At 38.4% G+C, this 13,746-nt stretch overlaps 1 pseudogene; it reads right to left on the bottom strand.

The window, feature by feature from the left end:
* Positions 1 to 1,227: 1,227 nt before the first annotated feature.
* Positions 1,228 to 13,746, bottom strand: part of LOC130679777 (peroxisomal multifunctional enzyme type 2-like) — a 35,783-nt pseudogene continuing 23,264 nt past the window's right edge.

The following is a 13,746-nucleotide window of genomic DNA, read 5'->3' as shown; positions in this document are numbered from 1 at the left end:
TTAATCTTTAAATGTACTTTACTAAGGGTGTGGATCTCTTTGTATTTATACCCTATCTGGAGTTGGCTTAACTTCCTGGATGTGTAGATTCATGTTTTTCATCAAAGCCATTACTTCTTTGATTTTTTTTCTGCTTCTCTCCTCATTTTCTGGTACTCCCATTACAGAAATGCTGTGTGCTAACAGCATCCCACATTCTCTGAGGCTCTTCATTCTTTTTATTTTCTTCATCCTTTTAGACAAAGACAGACAGATCTAGATCTTCAAGCTTTCTGATTTCTTTCTTCTCTGAGTTCAAATCTACCATTAAGCCTCTCTAGTAAATTCTTCATTTCAGTTATTGTACTTTCAGCCCCAAAACTTCTATGTGGTTCTTTTTTATGATTTCTGTTTATTGATATTCTCTATGGATGAGTCAATGCCACACTTTCCTTTATTTCTCTAAGCATGGTCTCCTTTATGTCCTCGGAACATACTTATTATAGCTGCTTTGATGTCTTCATCAATTTCTGTTACCTGTTTTGTTTTGTGTTGTCTTTTTTAAATTTTTTTAAATCTCTGGGTCACACTCTTCTGTCTTTATCATGTCTTTTCATTTTGTTAACTGGACATTTTAGATAATGTGTTGTAGCAACTCTGGATACATATCTCCTGTCCCCTTCCAGGGTTTGTGGCTACTGTTAACTTGTTTATTTGTTTAGTGACTTAAACTATTTTCACTAACTCTATTTCCCACCCAGTGCACAGTCACTGCTGTTGCTCCTCCCAGGGTATAGCCTTGACTGGCACAGTCACCCTGGGATGACAGTTTTGGCAAGGCTCTCTGTAACTGTCTCTCTCTGATCTGTTAACTGTCTGCCTCTTTTGGTATCACACTCAGCTGTTAGGCTCCACTACTTGCCAGATGATTACTCTATTATTTACAACAATGCTCTGGGACATAAATTGCTCCACAGTTTGATTCAATTAAAAGTCAAGCCTCTTTGCAGGAGTAGCCTTGTAGGCCAGTCTTTGAGATTCGGTATGATCCCATGAGAGCTTTTCTTAGCTGTCTCTTTCCATGGTTCTCTTTAGTAAAGTTCTAGGTGGGCTGGTTTAACTCACGACTTACGGAGTTACCAGCCTCCTCTTAATACTCACTAAAGCAACCTTGTGTTTGAGAGCACCCTTACTTATGAACTTACAAATACTCTGTTCCAAAATGAGCTAGTCTTGGGAAGAGCTTCAGAGATCTCTATTGTTGGCCTGCTGGGCAAAACCTCTACAGCACTCACTGCAGCGGCAATGGGAGCAAGGACACGTCTGTCCAGGTGACATCCTCACTTTACAAGAAGGGTACTAGGCAGGGATGGTAGCTTCTGGTCTTCTCAGCTTGCCTCTCCCAGCATGGAACCTCCACCCTAGGAGCAAGTTGGGGTAAGAGTGATCAGGGAGGGCTCCGGTATCCTCAACCTGCGATGGGAGGAACGGAGTTTCTACCCTACGAGTAGGGGCTGGGGAGAGGAAAACAGCCCCATTACTTGTAGCCACTTTGTGGGGAAAATGGGAATTTTATGGCCAGGATTCTTACCTCACCTGATTTGAGTATCCTTATTGTATACATATTTAGCCTGCTTATATACCTCTTGGCAGAAAACTGTTTAGGTAGATAGAGCCACCTGGAATGAACTGTCAGTCATGGCAATACAGGCTGAGGGGTGGAGAGGAAGAACACCTCAAGGCCTGGGCATAGTAAGTCGGGCATCCGCCAGTCACCAGAGAGCCCAGCCCACAGAGTTCTGCAGGAAGGAGAGGCAGAGAGCTGAGGAAGCCGAGAGAGGAAGCAGGGGAGAAAAGTTGTGGAGCCCCAGTGCTGGACAGAGAGAAGAGAGTCCTGTGCTGGGGAGGAGGGAGAACAGGCTGTAGGCAAGCCAGAGACTGAAAGAGGCTCACCACGTGTGTATAAGTGGGTGACCGCATCAGAATAAAGTTTGGTATGGGCCCCTTTTCGCCCCTAACGCACTGTTTTTTTTATTCGGTCTCAGCGAATTCATAGTGAACTTGCTCGAAGCAGGCAACCCCCTCCTCCCGGAGCAACACACCTTCACCCAGAATAGAGCTTCTGCAACACAAGCTGGGGAGGAAGAAGAACTAGTGACCTGCTCCTCCTGGGAAGATAGTGTGGCCCACTCTGGGAGCGAGGAGCTGGGAGATGCTGTGCTCCTGACTGCACACGCCCGGAGAGGAGCTTCTGTCTGCTGAGCCGGCAGAAGAGGGGCGAGGGAGAGAGCGTGCTTCAAACGCTACAGATTCTCACTATTCTTACTAATACACAGATTTTCTTGAATAAATATGTCTTCATTTGCTATATGCCCTTAGGACAATTTTCAGAGACTTTATATATACAAATTTTTGAATTTTACCAGTTATGACTGTGTCATTGTGGACTCATTCCAGAAGTTGTCTTACAGAACTGTTTTAAGTAATACTTTACTTACTCCAAAAGAAAATTTATTACAGTATAATCTTATCATTCTCCAAATAAATGAGAGGTAAAGGCCAATTAAACTAGTGCAAATCCAAAATCTAAAATATTTCAGGAAAAATGTTTTTAGATAGAATTTGAGAACTATAGTGTGGAATTGTCTTCCACAAGAAAAATGTTCAGTGAATTTAATGAATGAAGATTTTAATTCACACAAGAATCACTTGTATACATTTCATTTCTCTAAAGACTTCTGGGTGCTGCAAAGTTTGAACAGGAAGTAAAATATTCCCGTAATTATCTCAGGTATACTATACTTATCTAAGCCAGACTTTTCTATATATACCATGTTATATAATAAAATACACAAACATAAACTGTACTTTAAATCCAAGGAACATATTCTGATTCAAATGTGGATTACTAAGGCTCTCCCCTATGGAATTACACACATGGTAATACAGTAAATTCAAAATGTAGATAAAGCACCTTAACTGCACACCTATTTTGCTTATAAGCACAGCCCACCTTCGCTTTGCCCGATGTCCTCTGTCCACCAGTGCCTCCAGAGCCAACAGGTGATCATGACAGACAAGCTCACTCTCAGAGTGAGAATAACTGCAAAGTACATGAAGGAAAAAGTAAAAGAAATTATCAAAAACGTAACTAATGAACCAATATACAGTCAACAATTCCTTTAAAAATTTCAAAACCAAAACCTAATTACTGAAAGGTTCTGTGATGTAAAGATGCCCATACTGGGGTCACAACACATTCATTTTAATTCATTCACTACAAGTTTCAGGAAATCACACACACAAAAAAACCAACCTTCACAAATCTTTTCTTGACTATGAAATAGCAGTTTCTCTCACCTCTTCTTGTACCTCTCCAACTGCTCTTCACATTTCAATTCTCTCCACCTCAAACATTCCAAACAGATCTCACTATAAAATGCCATATTCTCAAACTTTCAAACCTTCTGCCAAAGCACTTGAAAAGAGGCAGTACGTGAAGGGGGAGATGAGTGACAGTGACGGTGTCGGGGTCAGGAGGCAGGGTCATGGCTGTTTTGCTATCGTATTAGATATGTTTACCCAGCACTTGGACCAAAAGGCACCTATATAAAAAGGTACCTAATAAATAATTATTAAATTAATGAATCAATGAATAAATAAATGACATAAGTGAGCAAATTAGTGAATAAGTAAGCAAATAACAAATGACTCTAAGACAGCTGTCACTCTTTCTACTTATTTCCCAGGGAGAGGTTGAGTATTATCTGGCTCTAGAAAACTAGGAATATGATTTTGAACCGCATACTGAGGAAAAATCTATTGTTAACAAAAATAAAGAGAGTTATGGAAATTTGTATTTAAAAGAAGAGTTTTATCTTTATTACACAGTAAATTAGGTATCTAATTTCATCTATGTTTTATCACAAATTCTAATATATTATTACCCATTACCAATCCATAGTTCAATAAATGGAACAGATCAAAAGAAAATAGCAAAAGTGAAAGCTGAAGTTACTGTAGACCTCTTGCTTTGTGGTATATGTTACATTTGGTAGAATGGTAAGAAAACTGGTAAAACCGTAGCCCAATGTTGGCCAACATCTAAGATGACAAGAAAATAGGAACACCTACAAGAGGGAGGAGAAGAAAGAGATGACAAGAAAGAGAGGAAGGGGAGAGGAGAGAGAGCAGACACATGATGAAACAGTACCAGTTGACAAAAGTAATGTAGGAGGAAAATATTTAAGAGCATCAAAAATGTTCTCAATAAATCATTAAAACAAGGAAAGTTCCAAAACAGCATATCCAATATAACCTATGTACTTAGAACAAAAATGATAAAGCCTATATTCCAAATGTCAGACAATACAATCCCACTGTTCCTTATTTTCAAAATTTTTGACAATATCTACTATTTCTTTTGTTCTTAAACCTTAAAATGAATAAATTTTAAGCAATGTAACTTCAGCTTACATTTTTAGTATTTCAACATGTATTAAACTACCATAATTTTTGTTTCCATCACAAATAAAATGTGGCTGTGGTTTAAACCACGTTCCGAGTTTAGCAGGCTTGAATGCACAGGGTTAGGAATCAAACTGTCATTTATAAGAATGATGCAGGGGGTCAAATATGTTTCAAGTTCCAAAGAGCGAGCATAGGAAAGAATACCTCAAACAGAGCCTAATTATCAATTGAGGGCTGTCTGTGTTTCCTTCCTGCCAAAAACATACCCCAGCAAGAGGATTATTCTTGATCCTCCTCTATGACCCTACACCAGCCACATTTCTCCCCCTGTGCTTGGATTACACTGCCTCAAATCCCCTCAAATGCCCCACTCTCCCCACTACCTCAATCAACTCCTCCCCCCTCCTCCCTGTTTTCTAAAAGAGCTGACAAATTTCTGGAATGCTTACCTTCCTTTCTTACAAACTGGAAGATAACATAACCAACTTCTATGGTAAAGCATTATGTCACATACAAAGCCTATCAATTTAATATTATTATTATAAGAACTGGAAATGAGTTACCATCCACAAGAATTACTAAAGTGGATCCTTTATCCAGGATATCAGCAACAACTGCTTCACATCTGAATTTTCCTAAAATGAAAAGCAAAATAAATAAATAGAAAGATAACAAAAGACTGTGTTAAAGACCTTAAGTTATTATATTAAGACATGAAGAGTATTTAACATAATTTCCACTACGAAGTTCAGCAAAACTAAAATATTATGGTTTGAAATAATTTTCAATGTAACGTTCAATAACTCAACATTAAAAGCAATTAGAATATCTGAGTCACTAAATTTGAAACAGTAGTAATTTCAATAAATTAAAAAAAAGTTTTAAAAAAGCGCTTTCAATCATTCAACAAACATTTGTTAAGCCTACAACCAATACCACTGATCCTATTCCTTCTCAAATTTCTACTCACTCCACTTGCTTCAATCAGAGTTTTTCAAATCACTATTTCTTTTATGGACTCTTCTTTCCATCACTTAATTGGTGCTGTCTTGACAGACTGTCAGTGTCTAGGGGTGAACTCATCATCGTTTTCTCTAACCTGCTTTTCTCTTTGTTCTCTCACATGGTAAATGGTGCTGTCCTCCCTGCTGCCCAAGCCAGAGACTGGAGCTTCACTCCTGACTCATAAAATACAGCCTAAGTACATGGCAGAACTTGAGTATGCAGAGATTGAGAGACACTAGGTTATAAAAAACGCTTTTAACTTTGTCCTGAAGTCTACGGACAGCAACCTGAGGTTTTCAACAGGAAGTGACAAACACATTTGCACTTTGGAAATAACATTCTGGCTACACTGAGGCCAACAGACCTGAGTGGGGCAAGAACAGAGGCAGAGAGAACATGCAGAAAGTGAGAGAGGTGATGGTGGCCTCAACAGAGAAGTGCAAGTGGAGATGGACAGGAACAGGAGGATTCTGGATATACTGAGGGAGAGACAAAGAACTCGATGATCGTCTGGATGTGAAGGATGGTACAAGACAAGCCAAGGACGATAGTCAGATCGCTGCCACTTTAACCTCACACCCACTTCTCTCCATCCCTCCAACCCCACCTTAGACCAAGCTAAACTACTGCAACAGACTTCCACCTGCACACCCACTCCGAGCAACTTTAAAATGTGCTCCATATTACATCCAAGGTGCTATTTCCCTAAAGGCAAATCTGACAATATGACTCTCTTCCCAGCATCACCACCACCTCATCAGGCTCTTGGGATAAATATAAAACTCTCTAATATGATCTATGTGATACTATTTCCTACCAGCACCAGGCTCTCTAGCCATCCTGGCCTTCCTCTGCTCCTCCGTAGCCGTGCTTCTCCGTGTCTCAAGGGCCTTTATGTAAGCCGCTGGCTGCCTGGAATGTTCTTTCTTTCCTTCTTTGCTAAGTTCTTACCTAGCTGAAATCCTTCTCTCGAATCTCCCCTCTCCTCAAGTTCTCAGAGCACACTTGCCTTCCCACCCTTTGCCAAAGCCTTCCATTTTAAGTTCTAATAGCATCATGTGTGGTTTACCTGCATTGTTTATCACATGTAGTTGCACCAGGACACTTATTTGTGTGGTTATTTGATTCTGGCTCCCCTCCCCACCACCTGGGTTATATGCTCCATGAGGGCAGAGTACAGATTTGTTTCTGTTCTCCATTCCCTTACAGCCCCAGCAGAATGCCTGGAACTTAGCAAGCAAGCAACAAATAATGGACAAATTGGTGATGATCTCCCCAGATGAGCAATTTCATGTCCAATCAAAGAGCAGGCCTACTACCTACAAATCTCTCCAATTTCTGCTCTTGTATCCACCCTCTTAACCACAGTCCTGTCCAACCCACTAGGGTCTCTGAACCTACATTACTACAACACCTCCTTCCTTTTACCTCATTCCCTTTTAATCCAAGCATTACCAAGATGAGCCAGTTGATGCTTTCTAAAACCCACATTTGATCACATAATTCTCTCCTGCTTATAGTCTTTCAGTTGCTGTCTACTGTCTTCAAAATAAAATGCAAACTTCCTCACCTGCCTTTCAAGGCATCTCAAGACCATTTTTACCTTTCTGCTTTCTTGTCTTGTTTCCCTCCCTAACTTGCCTTTAAAGGACCTTAAATTATTTTCAGTTCTCTTAGCCCAGCTCTTTCTCACTTCCAAACCTCTACATAGTTTTTCCTTCACCTGACATATCTTTCAATCTCCTCTTAACATAGTTAAACTCTGAATTTCAGATCTCAGTTCAGATCTCATTTCTACCAAGAAGCTTCCTCAACCCCTCAAGTTCAGTTCCAGGTTCGAGACCTTACAATGTGTTCCTGTGCCAAACGCATTTCTCCCATTATATCACAAGGTTTATCATTGCCCGTTGTGTCTACTCATCATTAAACAGACTCCAAACTCTACATAAGTAAAGATCATGTCTTTTTCATGGTTATATTACCAATCCTTAGCAGAATGCCTGGCACATAACAAGTATTTTATAAATATTCAATAAGTGAATAAATAATTACAGACAACTCTTTTCTTGCTATACTTTTCTATAATTTCCAAATTTTCTATAATGAGCAAAGTGTTATTTTATAGTTTTGTAAAAATCTAAAGATGAATATTTAAGGAGAAAAAAGGTTAAATCTACCATAACAATGGAAACCACAGCTCCATCAGGTTCTATTTTGGGAATCTGGCATAATTACATTTGCATAAGTGCTTACTGTTGAAAAGCAGAGTTACATATACCAATATTTGATGGTCACATATTCCCTTCAACACAATCAAGGCTGGTAACTTTATAAACCTCACTTTCCAGATGAAATATTGTTTTACCCTAATAATAGAAATTATGTTGAGAAAGAAGTGAGTCTAATAAAGACATCATAATAGAAACATAATGATCAAACTTTTGAACCTAGAAAATCTAAAGGCTAGTACATCTTGGACTAGAATATATTCTCATTCACGACGGGAAATAAATGCTGCTCTTAGGTTCCTTACACTTCATTTAATACTTGGCCCCCTCCCCCCCCACGAGGAGAGGTAAGTCAGCCTAAGGCGGCACCACTGCTCTGAGAACTGAGCCGGTAAGGGGCACGGAGATGCCGACACCAGTCCCCTGATGCTTGAGGGCCACATCTCACCAACTGGAGCATTTTATGGAAAGCTTATAAATACTAGTCATACCTTGCTTTTTGGCAGTTTAAAGAGGTTCCAAACTATAAGTATCTTGAACTTTGAATATTCATATTTACCAGAGAGAAACTTTAGAACTATTTAAAGAAAATGCACAGAAGCTACTGAGCTCATAATTCATGAGAAACATAACTGGAGGCTAAGGAGGTACCAGAAATGAAGAAGAGTATTTTCCATACTTTCCAATTATCACTTCTCAGTTGAATTTTTTTTGCATATATCTAATGTCTCTCTCCATATGTAAAATTACTAAAGGCAGGAACCTACCTCACACATGTCTACTTGCCTTACAACAGTTGGACCCTTGTTAGGCTGATGGTACATGAAACATTATGACAGCCTCCTGGTCTTTGCCTCCACCACTAGCACCACCAACACCACATACACATGACACACACGTGCACCCAAAATCCATACTTGGGATCCAGAATCCATACTTATTAAACAGTGATATAGTGTAATGTAATGACTGATAGTTTCGATATGCAGCCAGGTTAGGAAATCATCTAAGATCAAATCCTGTGCCTTGCACATAGCAAGTACGCAGCATATATTTGATGAAGGCAGTCACCACGAACTGTACGGCTTCAGAGAGAAAGAGCTGTGTGAAAGCTTATGCTGTGACATCAACACTGAAATAAAGCTATTCAGCCCTAAGCAACAACAATCTCATAAATTTTTTAGTAAAATTAAAAAATTTAGGAAAAAATTAAAGTAGAATTCTAGCTACTTGGTGACTGCTTCATTTATCTGAAATGACAAACATGTTTTTTGTATTTTACCATCTTACATGGCCATTATATAGACAATATTCTGACAACAGAGTAGCAATACAAAGACATCAGATTTTAATGAAAGAATAAAAAGGGCTTTACTGAATAAGCAAGATATTACTGAGAAAAAATTTATTGTTAGAGCTGACTTGGTATTATTTACTCTAAAAGAGAACAGGAAAAAGTTAATTACAAGAAATTCTGTATCTCCTAATATTGTTTACTTTATGAAAATCAGTACCAATGTGAATACCTGAGCAAACAATTTAGAACCATTCATAAAAATAACTGATTACATACAATCAATAAATTTACAACACCCCTCCCAAAAATGCTTCTCAGTCATTAATAATACATACAACAATAAATTGTTTTTTTTAAGTAATTTATTATATAAGACTATTATAGGACAAAGTTTAAAGTAACCAAAACAGGTGCCAGTTAACATCAATCTACTCTAATGGCTGCCTTACACCTTAGTAACTTCTGATATGGTTTATTTAGATCCCTCTATGCCAGTTTAACATACTGGCACAGTTTGGAAGGTTAGTCAGAAAATAAAACCATGGTATGATTATGAAATTTGTATATCAAGAACTCACCGGCTCTGGGAAGTGGCTTATACAACTCCAAGTACTGCTCCCCATGAAGAACCTATGTTAGGAGAAACAAAATTTTATTAGAACCTTGTTAAATGGGTTCTACCTGTGTATACCGCTAATCAGAGGTAGTATTTCACTGTCCGCATGCTCACATCACTACTTCCCCCAAATGATCTGACTCACTGAGGCGGTCCTGCATTTGTCCTCCCACCATCACCCTCACCCCCGTTTTTCCCTCTGTGTTCTGAGGAAGACTGGAAATTAAGCTGTCCCGTGGCAGTGGGACGTGGTCATTTGGATATGTGGATCAGGTTTTGTTTTTCCTGTCCTAGTGTTTTCCCACCTTATGTGGGTATTCCTGCTTCAATATACTGAGGTTAAGTGACTATGAATTTATACACTGTCCTTAGAATCTACTCTTTGTAGATAATTTAAAAAATATTATAATAAGGAAATACTGACATTGATAATATTTTATTTTGAACATGGCTGTAAGGTTTATCTCTCTGTTTTAGTTGAGTTGTTTGTATTTGGTATGTGTGATCTGCAATTACATTATTAGCACTGGCCAATTTGTTCATTTTTATCCAACAGATGTTTATTAGATGTCCTATATGCACGAGACACAGGGATAAGCACTGGAAACACAGCTTAGTTCAATGTCTCCATCTGCAAATAATCCATGATTACTAGTCAGTGAGGATTTGAGTGTTGGGGAAGAACACAACTTTAAGATATCTTCTCTGCTCCAAAAGAGCTGACAATCTTTATATTAGAGGACTGATTATTTCTGCATCATATGATTAAGAAGTAGAAACCAAACTAAGCCCCAAAGCAAGTGAACAGCAGAGAGAGAATTAATAACATTATGCCATAGTTATGGGACTGTACATAATTGCTTGCCTTTTCAAATATCATCTTTTATTCTTATGAAGAAAAATCACAAGATATGCTAAGTCTTTATTCCTGAATCAACCACTACAAACTATTTTATTCACACACACACACATACAGAGGATGTGCTATTTATCTATCATATTTAAAGATATGGAAGAAAAGCAAAATAAAGGTTTTCTATTATGCGTACCTTTGCAAAATTGATTGAAATCTCAGGAATCTCTGCTAATCCTCCACCTATGATGGATTTCTGTGCTCTAATAACTCCAAAGGTAGGCAAAGAGGAGAAATCAGAGCTTCCTTCATAAATAAATTTCAAATCTTTTGGATCCTTGAGCGGTGCTCCCCCTCCAAGTGCCTACATAATAGCTTCCAGTTCCGTGTAAGTAGAAGAGATCTGAGGAAGTTTGCAGCCAATGGCTCTAGCCTATGGGGCAGTTATACAAAACAATGTTTTATTGATATTTTGGTCAAATCCTTAAAATTTTAACTTTCAAAACTATTAAATGCTTATATACCTAGTTCTGCTTTTGAAAACATGAAAATAGAATGTCATTTTAGGGAATTTCATATAATATCATAATTGTTTCATTATATTTGATTTTTTAAAAGAAATCAATTAGATAATGTGTAGAAAATGACTTCATTTACAGATAAGTACTTTTTTATTGCTTGCTTCTTGCTAACAGTTTGTCTCATTTTCAACTTTCCCGTCTATGATGGTGGAAAACCCTATTAATTCAGCAACTATCAGTCACTCAGAAATATAAAAAATTATGAATTTGTTATGAATAGGGATAGTGAATTGCCCTATAATATCTATCATATAAAATTCACTGTAAACAAATAAGCAAAATACTACTAAGTGCTTGTAAATTAGACTGCCTCATAATGGTTTTAGTTAAAATGAGATTTCACCTCAAGTTCCTTCCCAGGAATGCCCTTTAACTAACTGGATATTATACTTTTCTGCTTAGTGATGATAGGCCTAGCTAATGCATGAAGCATGGTTCGGTTATAAAAGAATGATGCCCAATTCTCAACTGATTTCACTCTGAAATAAGAATAGTCAAACAACTCAGAGGTAGAATGGTTTTTACGTTTTGAAAGAGTAGTTTAACAAAAAAGAAAACCAGGAGGACTGTGACAGAAACAGTACATGGTCCATAAAGCCTAAAATATTTACTATCTGGCCCTGTGCTGAAAATGTTTGCCACCCTCTATGCTAAAGTAAAATCGTATTTATAAGCTGATCATATTTTCAGGTCTAAAACTAGATTGTTAATTTTATCACTATGTCTGCCCTGGGTCACAAAACACTAGAATCAAACCTGTCAAATAATTTATTTCTTTTTTATGCAATCCAATTTTTTTGAAGGGTAAGTACAGAAGACAGAAAATCAGCAACTTCACATCAGCTATTAGAATTTCTGACACAGTGGGAGGCTTTTTACTTGTAGCTATGTTGAACTATTTCCATAATTATAATGTATCAATGTTTTCCCTTAAAAGAAATGACTTCAAAGAGGCACTGACATAAATATCCTTTTCCAAAAAGTTGGAAAGTTAGTAACTCAAGTAGGATTATCAATGATACTCCAAAACAAACAAAGGAAGACACTTGTTCAATACTGAAGAAGACAAAGTAAAACTTACCCTTAATATTTTAGCCTTGTGGTCATTCAACTTGTATAGTATTTAGTATATATTTCATGAACAGTTTTGTGGTCACTTATCTTTCCTATTTAACAATAAATTAATACCCTGGAAAATAATATTTTTGTATGAAAGAAAAGAGAAGAAAAGGAGAGAAGAAAAAAGAAAAGAAAAAAGTCCCAGAGAAGGCACAGCTTTAGGCTTTTTTCCCCCACTTACAAACCCTGAGACGGCTGCTGATGCCGCATGACTGGTATCATTTGTCGAAATTCTTCCATCCGATTCTATTTGACTCAGAGCTCCAATTATATTGCTAACTGATTCTATAAAAATAATAATAATAATAGTGCTTTTGGTAAAGACATGACTAAGAAAAGCTACAATGTGCTAGATAATTACTCCTATAGCATTTAGCACTGGATGTATGATGTCAAGTTATTACAGGAAAAAAGTGTGAAAGACTTTGAAATAGACCAAAGATAACTAGGGTATTTTCAAGTGAAAACAAGACACTGTCCAACATCCTGTTCACAGGTTATGATTCTAAGGAAGTGCTGAGCTTTGCAATGTCTTTGAGCAGTTTTATGCCTCTGTAAGGTGGGATCCTTGTCCATAGAAATGCAGTGTCTGGTGGAAGCACAACTAATTTCCCTTCTCTCCCCACCTTGCCCCTGCTCCAGGAGGGAACAATGCCAAGATCACCACCCCCTCAGGTCTCTATACTATCCCTATACTACCATCTATTCAGTAATAGCTCTAAATATAGTACTGAATTTCTTCCAGAGAAAACCATCATTATGACCAGTGTGGGGAAGTTGGGGTTCCTATGGCCAGGATCCTCACGGAACTTAAACTGCCTGATGATGTAACTGGCCTGTTGCTAGGCTACTGCTTCCACACCCGTAGACAATAAGCTATTATTGCACTATACAGAGAGCTCGGCCCAGTGCTCTGGGCAGAGGCAGAGACACCACTGCTCGACCTACTACCAGAACAAGCCAGGTAACAAACCCCTTTCGTCCCAAGAACGTTCTACTGTCATTTCTTTGGTCACACTGAATCCACAGTGAACTTGCCCGGGGCTGGAACCCATTAGCAGGACAACCAGTGATTCCAGACAGGATTCAGAAGTCTAAAGCATTAATAAAGGAGGCTCGCAGAGCATCTGCATGTGCTGTAAGAGACTGAAGGCTCTGGGACAAACCTTAGAGATGTGGGCCTCCTTCCACACTCAGACAAAGCCAAACTATGGAATGTGAGATGCTAGGGGTAGATTCCATCCCTGGTGACACCAGTAAGGAGGCTTCTTGCCAACTAACCCTCCCCTTACCACCCATTCAGGTTGCTGCCTAGAGGGGAGCTATTTAACCAAGAGTCTCCTTGGCACAGGCTGAAAGTGCTGCATTCAGAGACACACAACCTGCTCTAACCCTTGGCTCAAACTCAGAGAAAGCTGTGGCCAGTTATCAGGTGCTCTGGGATTTAGTCCCATCACCCGTAAAATGAGAACACTGAACTAGGTGCTCTGGAGAGGCTCAATTCCAGAGAAAAGGTGAAATTATTTTTCTAACTGTACTTCAAATACTAGAGGTCTCTTCTCACTTATAATTATGTAATTCATTTAGTTAACTTTTTC

The sequence above is a fragment of the Manis pentadactyla genome, chromosome 12 (genome assembly GCF_030020395.1).
Source record: "Manis pentadactyla isolate mManPen7 chromosome 12, mManPen7.hap1, whole genome shotgun sequence".
In the NCBI taxonomy this organism is placed as follows: domain Eukaryota; kingdom Metazoa; phylum Chordata; class Mammalia; order Pholidota; family Manidae; genus Manis; species Manis pentadactyla.
The sequence above is the reverse complement of the archived record's forward strand: the minus strand, read 5'-3'. Positions and strand labels throughout refer to the sequence as shown.